The 16,499-nt window shown below is 42.4% G+C and overlaps 1 protein-coding gene across 5 annotated transcripts in view; it reads left to right on the top strand.

The window, feature by feature from the left end:
* The window catches only part of SPTBN1 (spectrin beta, non-erythrocytic 1), a 213,406-nt gene that overhangs the window by 68,321 nt on the left and 128,586 nt on the right, over positions 1–16,499 (top strand). The window lies entirely within an intron of this gene.

The raw sequence follows: 16,499 nt of genomic DNA, 5'->3' as shown, positions 1-16,499 counted from the left end.
CTGTCAGAGGCCCAGGATGCCTAAGATCAGGATGCCCCTTAAAATCATCCACCCTGTTCCCATGACACTGTCCTGTTCGAAGATTGTCTCACCTCTATTTAAATGTGTCCTGCGAGAGCCAGCTGAGCATTTTGTAAGGTAGTCAGTTCCATATTTGGAGAGCTGTCAACTCTAATGGCCAAAATTATTCAGAGCACAGAGTGTTATTTATAGCAATTCAATAACAGCTGCCCTAAGTTTGTAAGAATTCTTTTATTTTTTGACAAATCTTACATATCAAAATCTCGAAGCATATTATTCCTTATACTCAAAAATATACAAATTTACCTGTGTACTTAGTGCCTGTGATACATTAACTGGCCTGACCTGTACCAAGATGGGTTAGTATCACACGCAAGGATTTTACATCTGAAAAGCAATAGCTTAATCTGGTAAAGGCACGTTTAATACAGTAACAGGTAAGTTTGCCATTGGTTCATCAGTTCGTGGAACATGTCCTTACTTTGTGATTCCTCATTCCGTTGTTGCTGGTGAACACCTAGAGCACACTTTCTCCATGGCCCTGGTGGGGGTGAGGAGTGTTTTACCCAAAAGTTGCCCTGAAAATCAGGAAGGCATTCTGTGGGTCTGAAAACTCAGCTGTACTGAATATATGTAAACCAAGGATCAAAACAGAGTTTATTCAAGGTCCTGCATCTGTGCTTTGAGATTTCAAATGAAATTTCAAGTGAAATTTATTCCAAATGATTTTTTTTCTTAATGTCTTTAATTTTGATAAGTAAATCAAAATTACGACTTGAGAAGTTAAGTTTACTGTTAATTCCAACTATAACTCACATTTTTGTTGCCTTTATAGTGGAATCTGATTATGAAGCATGCATCATTTAGAGTCGTCTTTATTGTGGACAAAGGAAACCTAACCCAGAGTGGTTTAAGTGACAAAGAGGATTTATTGGTCACACAGTAGGCAAATTCAGTCTTCAAACAAGACTTACTCCTGGACTTAAATGGTGTGACCAGGATCTAGTTTCTTTCTCTCTGCTCTGGCTTTATTTTCTAGTGCAGGCTCTGTTCACAAGCAGGCTCCATCCCGTAGTCCCAAGATGGCTACCCCAGGTCCCAGGCCCCCTTGGACTGTGGACATCCAGCAGAAAAGAGGTTGCTTCTCTGCTTTTCATGGCCCAGATATATCAGTCTCACTGGCGTGATTGATCATGACTTGGGTCATGTGCCTCTCCCACTGGAGTTGGAGAATCTCATGTGCCGTTAACTTCTAAACAGGATGCAACCCTTAGAGTGAAAGTTTGGTCAGTCTCAACCAAACAAGTTGGCTAGAAAAATTGGAATATAACAGAAAAGAGGAAGAGGAGAATGGACATTGGAGGTACAGCTAACTATGCTACAGAAAAACTATTTAACTGCTTTAGGATAATTTGTCTCTTGAGTGGTGTTGATTTAAAGATCTTTCTTGAGTTTGCCTGAATGAATGATTAATCAGTCACTCTAGAATTTGGGCTTCATTACCATTCATTAACATGGAACTTTATGGAAATCATAACCCTGGCTTGTGCTAGTAAAGCGATTTCTAGATCATGAGTCTTTTACTTTCTCATTCCAGGCTATGTATTATCTCCTTTTTAAAGGACCATTTTGTTTGCAAACTAGAACAGTTCCTTGTTCTTTGCATGTGGTCTTTTCCTACAGTTTGAGAGGAGAGCCTGCAGCTGTCCTTATTATCCATCATTTGTCTTAACCTTTCTAGGATGTTTATCTAGGTCCCTCAATAACTGTAGTCATAATAATAGCAAATACTCAATATGGTACTTACACTGTGTGCCAGGCACTGTGGGAAATACTTGCATATATTAACAGTTAATCCCATAACGATCATATGAGAGAGATTATTACTATCTACGTTGTATAAATGACAAAACAGGTTCCAGAGAGATTAAATAACTTGCCCAAGGGCATACTGCATACTGCTGCTAAGTGGCTGAAGGCATACTGACTTTGCAGTGTATATTCTTTTTCAGTATTCAGTAAAGTAAAAAAAAAAAAAAAAGATGTAAAGCTCATTGGCAGAGAATATTGCTAGTGAGGTAATTCAAACATGTTAAAAAGATCTTTGGAATTCTCAGGAATGCATCCTGTGGTCTAGAAGAAACCATGAGGAACCATGGCAAGTTATTGAAAAGGAAAGATGCTGCTTCCAGGTTAAATGATATTGGGTGGAGGGGGTGGGAATTGTATTCATTGAATTTACAAGATACCAGGAAAACCATCTGTTGGAGGAAGGTAATGAAGGAAATTATCTTATCCTACTTATTCTTTTACTTATTCTGTGGGATAGAAAAATCTCTGAGCCCTCTAAAAAACTATATGCTGATAGCAGGAGTTACAGAACAATCCAGTAGTGTCTGGAATAGAATAGTGGTTCAGTGGTTCGAAAAGTGGAGGGATTGTTAAAGCACGGGATGCTGGGCCCACCCCCAAAGTTTCTGATTCAGTAGGCCTTGAGTGGGGATGATAATTTACATATCCAACAGGCCAGGTGATGCCCTGACTTGGGGATCACATTTTGTGACTGATACAGAGTACTGATGGTCATGCGGTCCCCTTCCTTCGGTGTTTGAGACCACTTCATCTGAACCAAGCTCAAGTCTAGGAAGAAATAAAGTTTCAAACCCAACAGAGTTACCTTAAAGATACACTTGGGACCCTTTTCAGAAGATGGCACTGAAAGTAAAGAAGAAAGCTCCTGGCCCTCCTAAAGCCAAAGCCAAAGCGAAGGCTTTAAAGACCAAGAAGGCAGTATTGAAAGGTGTCCACAGCCACAAAAAAAAAGAAGATCCGCATGTCACCCACCTTCCAGCAGCCCCAAGACACTGCGACTCTGGAGGCAGCCCAGATATCCTCAGAAGAGCACCCCCAGGAGAAACAAGCTTGACCACTATGCTATCATCGAGTTTCCGCTGACCACTGAGTCTGCCATGAAGAAGATGGAAGACAACAACACGCTTGTGTTCACTGTGGATGTTAAAGCCAACAAGCACCAGATTAAAGAGGCTGTGAAGAAGCTCTAAGACATTGATGTGATCAAGGTCAACACCCTGATTCGGCCTGATGGAGAGAAGAAGGCATATGTTCCACTGGCTCCTGATTATGATGCTTTGGATGTTGCCAACAAAATTGGGATCATCTAAACGGAGTCCAACTGGCTAATTGTAAATATACATATCTCTTTTCACCAAAAAAAAAAAAAAAAAAAAAAAAAAAAAGAAGATCCACTTCATTTGGGAGTGTTGGGAAAGGCTAACCACTTGACTTTGAGAAAAGGGAGATTCCTGTCCCTTATAGGGCAGTGATACAGTGATAGGCCCAACAGGAGTGAGTGCTATTGTGGGGTTTCTGCTGAACATGCATGTTCTAAAGCTTTGCTTAGAGCCATAAAAATGTACATATCACATTTCCTGTGTCCCTCTAGGGCTTTTGGTAGATACAATCTAATCTAGGCTTCAGTCTGAATTCTGAGGCAGATTTACAAAAGATGCAGGAATTCATCTTTTTTTTTTTTTTTTTTTTTCTGAGATGGAGTCTCGCTCTGTCGCCCAGGCTGGAGTGCGGTGGCAGGATCTCAGCTGAGTGCAAGCTCCGTCTCCCAGGTTCACACCATTCTCCTGCCTCAGCCTCCCTAGTAGGTGGTACTACAGGTGCCCGCCCCCAAGCCCGGCTAATTTTTTGTATTTTTAGTAGAGACAGAGTTTCGCCGTGTTAGCCAGGATGGTCTCAATCTCCTGACCTCATGATCCGCCTACCTCGGCCTCCCAAAGTGTTGGGATTACAGGCGTGAGCCACTGCGCCTGGCCTAAAAAACATTTTTTTTTTAATTATTTTTTATTTTTTTATTTTTATTTTTTTTATTTTTTATTTTTTTTTTGGAGACGGAGTCTCGCTCTGTCGCCCAGGCTGGAGTGCAGTGGCCCTATCTCGGCTCACTGCAAGCTCCGCCTCCCGGGTTTACGCCATTCTCCTGCCTCAGCCTCCCGAGTAGCTGGGACTACAGGCGCCCGCCACCTCGCCCGGCTAGTTGTTTTTGTATTTTTTAGTAGAGACGGGGTTTCACCGTGTTAGCCAGGATGGTCTCGATCTCCTGACCTCGTGATCCGCCGGTCTCGACCTCCCAAAGTGCTGGGATTACAGGCTTGAGCCACTGCGCCGGGCCAAAAAACATTTTTATAACTTGTACTTTACTCGTCTTCGTCTTATTCACCCTCTGGAATTGCTTTTAATTCAATGCAGTGTAGTAAGAAATATATTTGGTCTTGGTTCTGGGTTCCTGGCATAGAGCTCCTAAAACCCATGGAGTCTCCTGAGTGATGGGAGTGTCTGTTGTTATCCATAAGGTGCCCCTTTTCTCGCACCTGAGTTTGTGCTAATTCCATGACTTTGGGTAGGGATAGTCTCCCATCCCTAGCTAGCCTCAGGATGATGCTGTGCACCCAAGACTGAGCGATTAGAGAATTGGAACTTTCAGCACCATCCACTCATCTGTGGGGAGGTGGTGCAGGGAGGGTGGGGTGCCCTGAGAGGACATGGAAGCCCCACCCCACCCCAGTACCTGCCCCGTGTACTTTTCCATTTGGCCGTTTCTGAGTTGTAACCTTTATAATAAATTGGTAAACATAAAGGGGAAAGTGTTTTCCTAAGTTCTGTGAGTTGTTCTAGCATATTATTGAACCTGAGGGGGTTCTTGGGAACCCCTGAATTTATAGCCTGTGGCCTGAGACTTGGAACTGGCATCTGATGTGGGGGCAGTCTTGTGGGACCAAGCCCTTTATCCTGTGGGATTTAACAATAATGGTAGGTAGATGGTGTCAGAATTGAATTGAATTGTAGCATACCCAGTTGGTATTAGGGAATCAGACTAAGATATTTCACAGGGGCGATAGCATCTCTGTATAGTATGCACCATGTTGACTGGTTTTCTTGTTTGTTTAGAGATGGGGTCTTTCTGTGTTGCCCAGGCTGGAGTACAGTGGTGGAATCATAGCTCACTACAGCCTTGAATTCCTGATCTCCAGTGATCCTCCTGCCTCAGCCTCTTGAGTAGCTGGGACTGTAAGTGTGTGCCACAAAGCCTGGCTATACCAGTTTTTTTTTTTTTTTTTTTTTTTTTTTTTTAAATGTAGAAATCAGGCCTGTGATCACTTGTCAAGTACCAGCTTATCATTACAAAAATGAATTGTCCTGGAATTGGTCACTTCCACTGCCTAGTTCTTCCATTTTCCTTAAACTCTGCTGCTTGAAAATCAGTCTGATTCATGTGTGAGTCACTCATCACCACCTCCAGCTCCTTAGTAGCCAGAAACATCAGCTTGATGATCAGGAGGAAGTACAGAGAACTTGACCTGGAGCACCTGGCAGGATTGAAAGCAGCAGCTTTTTCTCCAAGTAGAGAAAAGCTTCATCTGAAAGCTTCCCCCTTAGGCAAGCTGAGTGATAAGAAACCTCAACTCTTCAGCTTGTAAAAGTTTAAGACTTAGATATGTTTTAAGAAAATAATTAGAATTGCCGGGCACGGTGGCTCATGCTTGTAATCTCAGCACTTTGGGAGGCCGAGGCAGATGGATCATGAGGTCAGGTGTTCAACACCAGCCTGGCCAACCTAGTGAAACCCAATCTCTGCTAAAAATACAAAAAATTAGCCGGGCATGGTGGCGGGCGCCTATAATCCCAGCTACTTGGGAGGCTGAGAATCCGTTGAACCTGGGAGGTGGAGGTTGCAGTTAGCCGAGATTGCAACACTGCACTCCAGCCCAGGCAACAGTACCAGACTCCATCTCAAAAAAAATAATAATTAGAATTAACATTGACTATTGTCGTATACTCCAAAATTTTATGTTTATATCCAAAAATACTTATAGCTATCCAAAATATATTACTATGCAATCCTCATTAAAAGTTATTAATAAGATGCTTTACATTTTTTATACTACGTCTTTGAAATATATATCTTTTGTATATGTGACAGACTGGCAAGATATATACTTATTCCTAAAGTGGAATGTGCAGTGAAAACATGATAGATGGTACGTCCCCACTTCTGAGGTGTTACTGTTTACAGTTTGGAAGGAAGCTGAGGAGAGCATTGGTCAATCCTGTTAACTAGCGCTGTGAAGTAGTTTTTATGTTTTCTGTAAATGATTGCCTGCATCCCGTGATGGCAGGCCCGCTTTCCTGACCTCTGACCAGTTGCCTTCGTATCATGGAACATGTGGTAATTCAAACTAAGCTGGACTTTTTGGAAACCAGCTTTTTATTTGAAGTAAAAAGAAAACAGTTACAAAATTTTTTAAAGACTACATCTTCCCCTATTTCATGTTGATTCTACTACGAGACAAGAAAAGTGCATTTCTGCTTGAGGTTCAGTAACAAAACTAACACGAATTTCTTTCCTCCTTAACTATGTCTCGGATAGAAGATTCATTCTTAGCATAGACCTTATCATTATAGGATTTTTTTTTTTAATTTTCTTAGAACTTTTACTTTTTCACTTAAAGGAGGCACTTGACAGTGGCTTCTTTTTAGCATATCTGAATTGCCAGCCCAGAGCCATTATTAAGTCAAATATGGGTTACCCGACAGTCAATCTGATAACCAAGACGGCTGCTAAGTGACTAACAGGGAGGAGCGTCTACAGCGTGTGTCTGCTGGACAAAGGGATGATTCACGTCCCAGGCGGGATGGGGCGAGATGGCACAAGATTTCATCACAGTGCTCAGAATGGCATGCAATTTAAAATGTATGAATTGCCTGTTTCTGCAGTTTTTCATTTCGTATTTCCAGACCATGGTTGACTGAAGGTAACTGAACCATGGAAAGTGAAACCCAGGGTAAAGGGGACTAGTGTGTGTGTGTGTGTGTGTGTGTGTGTGTAAAACATTTGACTTTTAGTGAACAAACAGAGCCAACCTCTTATTGAATGTGTAAAGAAATCTATAAAACATGGCCTAGAATGATCTAATTAGGAAGAGGAAACCTATTTACATGAGACTATATATGTATACAACTGCCAGGAAGTTAGTACAGGCAATTATTGCTGTAGTAAGGTGGAGGTTTGCTCTTGTCGCCCAGGCTGTAGTGCAATGGTACGATCTCGACTCACTGCAACCTCCACCTGCTGGGTCCAAGTGGTTCTCCTGCCTCAGCCTCCTGAGTAGCTGAGACTACAGGTGCCCACCACCATACCTGGCTAATTTTTATATTTTTAGTAGAGACAGGGTTTCACCATGTTGGCCAGGCTGGTCTCGAACTCCTGACCCCAGGTGATCCACTCACCTTGACCTCCCAAAGTGCTGGAATTACAGGTGTGAGCCTCTGCGCCTGGCCTGCTGTAGTAATTTAGAGGGAAAGATTGATACACACACACACACACACACACACACACACACACACACACACACACACACACCCCTGTCATTTTAAGGGATAGGTAACCTAAAGACCCCTGGAACTTGGAGAGAGGAGCCTGGGACCTGAGCCTCGTCGTGGCTGCTGCGTTTTCCGCTGCAGCAAAACTGAAGAGGCTAGGCTGCAGGTCTCTGAGGACACCTCTCCTTAAAACAGAAAGTCTGCTTTGGGCTGCTCAAGATAGTATATGCCATCTCACACCTGGACTCACCGTCTAAATCATGTTAGGGCTCTTCTTCACACATCTAACATTCTGTTCAGAGGTGACACTTTCCTGCCCCGAGGGAAAGAGAACAGCTTCTTGCATGGTGGAATGAGTTTTTACAGAGAGGATTAACAGGGATTTAATAGCTACCCATTATTTTCCTCATCTACTCTTCAGGCTGTATCCCTAAATTATGCATTATTTGGGACTCTTTGTGAAAGAGGTGTGGTCCCTAGCACACAGTAACTATACTACCATTGTTTGTGAAATCTGAATCTGAAAGAGCATTTTATATCCAAGTCATTCGTGAAAGCTATTGAGAGAAAGTCTGTTGGGGTCTTTACACATAGTCCTAGATTATACCCTCAATTTACTTTTCGCATATAAATGGCTTCCATAGTTTTCTCACCATAGGGGTGGAAGAATCTTTGCGCCCAGGCTGGAGTGCAGTGGCCGGCTCTCAGCTCACTGCAAACTCCGCCTCCCGGGTTTACACCATTCTCCTGCCTCAGCCTCCCGAGTAGCTGGGACTACAGGCGCCTGCCGCCACGCCCGGCTAATTTTTTGTATTTTTTTAGTAGAGACGGGGTTTCACCGTGTTAGCCAGGATGGTCTCGATCTCCTGACCTCGTGATCCGCCCGTCTTGGCCTCCCAAAGTGCTGGGATTACAGGCTTGAGCCACCGCGCCCCGCCTTGCTTTACTTTTTTAGGTGTAGTTTTCCTCTGGTTCCTTCCCCTCCCTCCTCTGTCTCTTCACCACTATAGACCCAGTTTCTCCCCTGCTTCCAAAGTCAGCTTGGATTCCTGCTCCTGTTCTACCTCAGATTCTTCTCACCTCAGCAATGGCTGAAATCTCACAGTCGCTGAGGTGAGTGATGCAGGCATGGGAGAACACGCAGATGGAAGCCTCATGCTCCCAGAGTTTCTGACTATTCACCATGCAGTCATCCCCCTTCCTGGCCCAGCCCCCATTCCTGCCCCTCGCTCTTTGGGAGCCCAGGTTCTGCTTCCTCAGTCACTTCAGAGAACGAACCTCTCTTGATCCCCATTCCCCTTTTTGTCTCCTGTTCCACCCCTAGCCTTTGTCTACACTCCTCATTCTCTCCACCCCACCAGAATTCTTTCCCTAAGTCAGTCACTTACTTTTGAGGCACTCCATTCTTCTGTGAGAAAATCTCATAGAATTGAGAGTTGATTTATGACTGAATTTAAGGAATACAATTACTCTTTATTTGGGGACTGCCTGTGTAAGCAAAAGAGGAAAAATGTATGTGACCTTTCTGCCTTCTTATCCTTTTCCTGACTCTGTCTGCATGTGTGTTCTCTCTCTCTCACACACATATCAGCTTTATTGAAGAACAATTTACATACTGTAAAATATACCCCATTTGAAGTATACCATTCAGCAGTTTTTAAAATATACTCAGAGTTATGTGATAATTAGCACTGTCTAATTCCAGAGCATTTTTATTACTCCCCAAAGAAATCCCAGGTACATTAGCAGTTACTTCCCATTTTCCTTTCCCCCAGCCCCAGGCAACTATTAGTCTACATTCAGACCCTATGGATTTGCCTTTTCTGAACATTTCCTAAAAATTAAATCATGTAATCTGTGGCCTTTTTGTGTCTAACTTCTTTCACTTAACAAAACGTTTTCAAGTTTCATCTGTGCTGTAGCACATATCAGTACCTTATTTCTGTCTGCTCTCTTAGATAAGTAATAGTGGTAGATTAGAGAGAAAGAGCAGAAAATACTCTGTAAAAGCTACCAACACCATAGTGCTGTGATTTTTATTTGGTAGTTGTCTGGAAACAGATGGCAGATCTGTTGTAGGCATCAGAAACTACTGTAGGCCGGGCGCAGTGGCTCACACCTGTAATCCCAGCACTTTGGGAGGCCGAGGCAAGTGGATCACCTGAGGTCAGGAGTTCAAGAATAGCCTGGCCAACATGGTGAAAACCCATCTCTACTAAAAATATAAAATTAGCCAGATGTGGTGCTACACACCTGTAATCCCAGCTACTCCGGAGCCTGAGACAGGAGAATCACTTGAACCCGGGAGGCGGAGGTTGCAGTGAGCCGAGATCAAACCATTGCACTCCAGCCTGGCTGGGTAACAAGAGCAAGACTCTGTCACAGAAAAAAAAAAAGTACTGTAGACTTAGGAAGTTTTTCATTTCCCCAAATGTTGTCATCATAAGGGCCTATTGATGGGTGTTTGGTGTCTCAGATGGTTCTATTTGTTGCCGTTGTTAAATTCACTTCCACAGTTAACCCCTTTGGCAGTTTTCTACCAAAGTGGACCTATGAGAAAGTTCTATTATAGGATGATAAAAGGTAGAAATTTAATTTATATATAATGCATTTGTAAAGTTCTGTATACTTTAAAAATAAAACATGCCCCATGATAAAAGCAAACTGAAAATGATGCAAAGTATATTTTTAAATTTAACAATGCAACGCAGCTATCTAGAATTTTATTTAACCTCCATCTTCAGTGATACCATTCAATTTAATTTTCTAATTAGGAGAGAAAATTGATGCTAGGTAGATGTTAGTTTCTTAAGTTGCATTTGATTTTTGATACCAAGTCAATTAAAGAAGATAGTTTTGATTATTAAGCTGCAAATTCACCAGTACTTTTGACATGATCATATTCAATAGTAATCCAGTGGACAGGGGTCCAGGTAACAGCAGAGCTAAATCTTTGGTATATGTCTAATGATTGACTTCTGTGAAAAAAATCATTCATAGAAAATTATTTTTGGTTAGGTCCTTCTCGTTGTAAGGAATACAGATTCACTTGAGTTCTCTGAACAACAAAGAGGTGTGTGGTAGAGATGAGGGTAAAAGAAGGAGAGGCCGGGAGCTGTGGCTCATACCTATTATCCCAGCACTTTGGGAGGCTGAGGTGGGAGGATTGTTTGAGTCCAGGAGTTCAAGACCAGCCTGGCCAACATAGTGAGACCTTGTGTCTCCGAAAAGTAAAAAAAAATTAGCTGGACACAGTTGTGCACACCTATAGTCCCAGCTACTTGTGAGGCTGAGGTGGGAGGATTGCTTCAGCCCAGGAGGCTGAGGCTACAGTGAGCCATGATTGTGCCACTGCACTTCAGACTAGGCGACAGAACAATACCCTGTCTTTAAAAAATAAATACATACATACAAGAGAGTTATTACAAAGTTTCATGCAAATGAGCCCTGAAAAATCTATGTGACAGTGGCTGCTGTGGGGCTGGAGGCGTTACTTATATTTCTAATGGGCCATGTGCCTCATTCATTGGAACCCTCTACTTAGTATCTGGTCCTCCTTGACTCAGCTCACATGTGGCTTTGGCATACTGTCGTTCCAACCCCAGCTCTTGCCTATCCTTTGTCTTTTGTCCTCATTGCTAAATGACCAAATATCCTTGTTTCCTCTATTTCAGATGTCTGTAAGGCTGGGTATGGAGATGGGGTTCTGATTGACCTGGAAGATCCTTTTATACCAGGTCATGGCCAACTGGATTCTTAGAATGGCTGCCTTCAGAAGAGGTGTCCCCAAACATTGGTGAGGAGCTGGAAGCCATATGTACAGAACACATCAGCTCCATCCATCCACAGCTCAGAGGGCCTCTGACTGGCAGTTGGAGGATATCATTGGCATGCCTAATGCAGAAGAATTGTGGAGGGGTGGAGGAAGGCATTTTATGTTAGGACTTTGGGAGAAAGAGAATGGAGTATCTTGGATGATCAAGGGAAGGGCTAAATAGCCAATCTGAAGAAAGAGTGAAGGGCCCCTGGGACAGCAGAAATTAAGGCTTTTCATCTCTCTGTCTCTTGTTGTTAGCGACCTTGTGTAAGTGGGCTTCTGTCTCTGCCCCTTGTAGGTAGTCTTCTAGATGACAGGAAACATGGCTGCCCTCTGCTCCTGGGCTTCACTCTCCACCACCTTCCATTTTTTCTGGTTCCAGTTGGAAATATTAGGGGTGTTTGGGAGAAAGGCTGTGATTTACCAGGCTTTACTCAAATGTCTAGAGCAGTGAACTGGAGTGTGGAGTGTGGAGGGATGTAAGAGCATGGCATCTCTCCCCGGAACCACATGGAGCTGTTTCCCCAAAGGGGAAGGGATGCTGGGAAGATGACGGTAAGTAACAATGAATGTTTACAACACATTTTCAGATAGACAGAGATAAAGACATTTTATAAAATGCAAGGTGATGTTTACCATTGGTTGCTTACTTAAAAAAAAAAAAGGAGTCCAATAATGGACAGTTTCTTTTGACATTTTTGAATAAACAAAATTAACAGAAACATTAGCATTTCAGTCATTAGAATATGCCTTTAATATGATGTTTCGTTTGCACTGAAGTTACTGTCTTGTGAATATGTGTGGTTGATGTTGTAACTTGGAAACAGTCTATCCCAAGCTTGCTTTTTTGGATTCTCGAGAACCAAGCATTACTCTGAAAGCATGACAGGTGCTTGGTACTAGAGTGCCATTCTAGATTCTTTAGCCGTACAGCGACATAATTACTCTATTAATACACATTCCTTACTCACATGTAACCTCTTTTGGGGAAACAGACAATGTGTATAAAGTAAGCAATGAATTTATGTAAAAAATGTGATACTTCCCGAAAACCTGAATCTTAGCCTTTTCATCCTCTGGTTGAGAAATACATCTGTTTCCTACAATTCTTATTTCTTCTGTATTTTTATTAGTTAATCTTCAAGGGAATTTGCTGAGCTCTAAATTTTGACTTCTTTGCTGCAAGCCTCTGAATTTTCAGAAGTCTCAGATAATGACATAATTCAGTGATGGGTACCTGTTACTGGGTGAGGCTGATAAGAATTTTGCCATTCAGGTTTAAATTTCTGCAGACGCCTTAGACTTTTTGACCATGTATGTGAAGTTGCCTTATTAGTCACAAGATTGTGTCTTTAGGCATCCTAAGAAACAGATGGACTGAAGTCAGAAATGCTGGGCCATTTGTGGAGTCTCAGCCCTTCCTTGTGTTGCATGTTTACCTATTGGTTCACTCTAAGTTTGCAGGAAACCCAAGCTGTCCGCACTGCCTCCACTCTGAGCTCCAGCCCTGGCCGGGAGCCCTCTTGCCTGTATGGTTCACAGCAACCTTTCCTCTTCAAGAAACTTCCTTGGCCCTTGCTATTCTGTACCCCGTATTCTCTGTGTCTTATTAGAGTCATGTGTGTACTCAAGTGGGTGTATCCATAATCTCCCTCCAGCTGATGACTAAATTCCTTGAAGACAGTGACAATGGTAACATTTGTTTCCACATTCCCTACAGCACCTCACCTAAGTCTGAATGCACCTCTGCTTTTTATTGAGTGCTAGTCAGACTGAAGAACTCATTCATGGTCAGAGCTATTAATTATCACTTCATCTGGGGAAAATTTCTGCCTAATTTTTGTGATACCTATTAAAGAGTTCTTTGTGTTTAATAATTTTACATTAAAATGCGTTATAAAATAATGTATTACTTTGTACATTACAATGCATGCATTGCAAAAAAAAAAAGTTCAAACACTACAGAAGTGGACAATAAATGTTTCTCCTTCCCCAAACCCTTTCCCATCTTTCTCCCTAAAGATAATTCCTCTTAAAAGTTTGATGTGTATCTTTTGAGATATTTTCTATGTGCTTTTTTTTTTTTTTTTTTTTTTTTGAGACAAGGTCTTGCTTTGTCACCCAGGCTGGAGTGCAGTGGTGCGATTTTGGCTCATTGCAACCTCCACCTTCCGTACCCAAGCCATCCTCCCACCTCAGCCTCACACGTAGCTGGGACTACAGGCACACACCACCATGCCAGCTAATTTTTATGTTTGTTTGGTGGAGACAACGTTTGGCCATGTTGTCCAGGCTGGTCTTGAACTCCTGGGCTCAAGAAATCAGCCCATCTCAGCTTCCCAGAGTGCTGGGATGACAGGTGTGAGCCACTGTGCATGGACTCTGTGTACCTTCTTGAAAACATTATTATGGGCTGACTATGTCCTCCCACTCAGATTCATATGGTGAAATCTTAACCCACAACATGAGGGTGTTAGGAGGTGGGATCTTTGGAGGGTAATTAGGTCGTGAAAGTGGAGCCCTCATGAATGGGATTAGTGCCCTTATAAAGTAGACATAGGAAATGATCTTTCTCTCTACCATGTGAGAATCTGAGAGGATGGCTGTATGTAAACCAGGAAGAAGTCCTTCACCAAGAACCTGACCATGCTGGCACCCCGACTTCCAGCCTCCAGAACTGTGAGAGAAATGGTTGTCAATTCATCTCCCAGTCTATGGTATTCTGTTTTAGCAGTCTGAACTAAGACAAATTTTTCTTTTCTGGTAATAAACAGAAGTAAGACCAGCTGATTGATAGAATTCTGGAGTTTAATCTTTCTCCTACCAGAGTATTTGTCTTAGATTTTCATTCTAGCAGTATCTGTATGAGGTTAACGTGCTGCAATGTTAATTGGTAGAAATGGTTTGGGAAATTTAAGGCATTGTTTGCTAGGATGTGTCTGGAGCTCTTCCACCTTTGTCTCTTTACCTTCCATGTTCCCTGGATATCAGGGATGCTCAGTAGAGAGCATCTCTGAAGAAACTATCTCCCCAAGGTTGGCCTGCAGTTTGCCTATGTTTTTCTCTGTCATCATTAGCCTGGAGTAGATGTTAACAGTTGGAGTTTGAGAATTTCATGGTTCGTTTTTCCAGATGTTGGCCACAGTTTTCCTGGAGTACTGTATTGTGACAAGGACATAGAGTATTAGGTGACTATAGTGACCAAGCAAGATAGGGAATGGAATGTTAAAATTGTAGTAGTTTGTATACAGATTACCTCTATTTTGCTGCAACACCAAAGGCCGTTCATCTGCCCCTCACTCTAGAGCACAAGTGGAGGAGAATGTTATTGTCATTTTAACTGATGTGTAATTTAAGCCTTTTTTCCTGTGGTTAATAACAACAAAAACAATCTAGTAACTTCCTAAATCCATGGCACTAGCAGTATGTTATTTGGCCAGTGTGGCTCTCCAGTTAGCTTTTACCTTTTTCTCTAGCCAGGGACATATATTGGACAGTTCCATGGATTGACAGTCCCAAAGCTGTTTTATGTGCTGATTTTGGAGAAGTAAACCTACAGACCAAATCTATTAGCCCCGTTACATGTCTCTACTGTGAACATACACACTTTTATACCTGGAACTGCAGAGGATTTGTGTGTGCCTCTAGCATTTGCCCTGGTCCCTTACACACACTGTCCGTGAAATTATAATTATTGTCTCCAAGCATTTGAAGGAAGGCCAGTGTTAGTATGGATGCTTGTAAATAATGTAGAGGCATTCAAGACTGCCTTGAGAAATACAGGATGGCGGAGAGGCGAGGCTGGAGGATGCACTTGATACCAATGCGAAACCTAAAACCCCTCACACTGAATTAACAGGTGTTCCCGTGCAGCTTTCTTTGTGCATTCATTTAATCAGTCGTAATCTTCAGGCATGCCCACATGTGGATTTTCTTTTTAACTCTGTCACATTCAGGGAGCCATTTTAATTGACACACACAACACAATTATTGTCCGAACTGAATTTTATGATGGGTGATGATGTTTCTATGTTTTTAAAAACTGAATGGATGACTTCAGAGTACTCATGGAGATGTAACCTATAACTGACTTGTGATTTTGAAAGAAACAATTTTCAACCCTATCAGTAAGAAATATATTTTATATGGCAACATAGTACACACATAAATGTGTGTATATTTGAGAATATACATACACATAAATGTATGTTTACGAGTGTATTTGTGTGTATCCACACACATTTAAATTTCACGAAGTAGTGTTTACATGCACCACATGAGATGCTCTGATACTTTCTATTCTGTTCCATTTTTTAAAATGCTAGTATTGATCTGTTAATTCAATTTTATTACATGGTGTTGGAATACCCTGTGGTAGTTAGGTACATTTCAAAGTACACCTAAGTGCTCTCTTTATTTTTAAGCTTTATTAGAATGAGTGCTTACTGATTTTGTTTCATTCATTTATTAGTGAATGAATGAGTGAAATATTTGAGTACTTACTATGTGCCAGGCGCTGTGATCAGTGGTAGAAATAGTTAGGTGATTAAGTGAAAAGAAGTCTGTGGTCAGCAGAAAAGATTTTCAGTTTTCACCGAGGAGAGTTGATGTCAGTAGACAAAAGGGATTTCAGGCCAAGCAAGTGGTGCCATGAATGGCCTGAACATGCCTGGCTGTGTCGAGGAGCCACGGGAAGAACTGCAGAAGGAGCTCAAGGTAGGACTATAGGAGTGGACAAGGAGGGCCGTGGTGCCAAAGAGTTTAGCCTTTATCCTGTAGGCCAGTGGTTTCCAGAATCTAGCTCAGGAGAATTTTTATTTTCAAATAGAAAACTGTTTGTTAATCTCAATATGTAAAACTACCAACTTGGAGTTACGCTAGAAGCGGCAGAGGACCCTCCCCTAGGCTCAAGGCCCTTGTGACTGCCCCTGAGAACCACTGATGCGGAATTTGTCTCAGAAGGATCCCTCTGGGGACACTGCGAAGGAAGGCACAGGGAGGAGGGGAGTTGGAGGGAGGAACACCATTTTAGGGGACTGTTGTGTTCTTCCAGGGAAGAAACAAGGCCCTGAAGCTGAGATTGTGGCTGAGGGCTTGAGAAAGCAGGGCCTTTTCAACTGTTGAATTAGACTCCCTAGGACATGCTCTCCAAGGGGATGGGAAAGGGAAGAGGAAGGAAGAGGAATTTGGTTTGGGTTCTGTGAAGCCTCTGGATGTTGGATGCTTGGGATAGATGAGGGTCGTGAGGTAT

The sequence above is a fragment of the Macaca thibetana genome, chromosome 13 (genome assembly GCF_024542745.1).
Source record: "Macaca thibetana thibetana isolate TM-01 chromosome 13, ASM2454274v1, whole genome shotgun sequence".
NCBI lineage: Eukaryota > Metazoa > Chordata > Mammalia > Primates > Cercopithecidae > Macaca > Macaca thibetana.
This window is presented reverse-complemented; position numbering and strand designations above follow the sequence as displayed.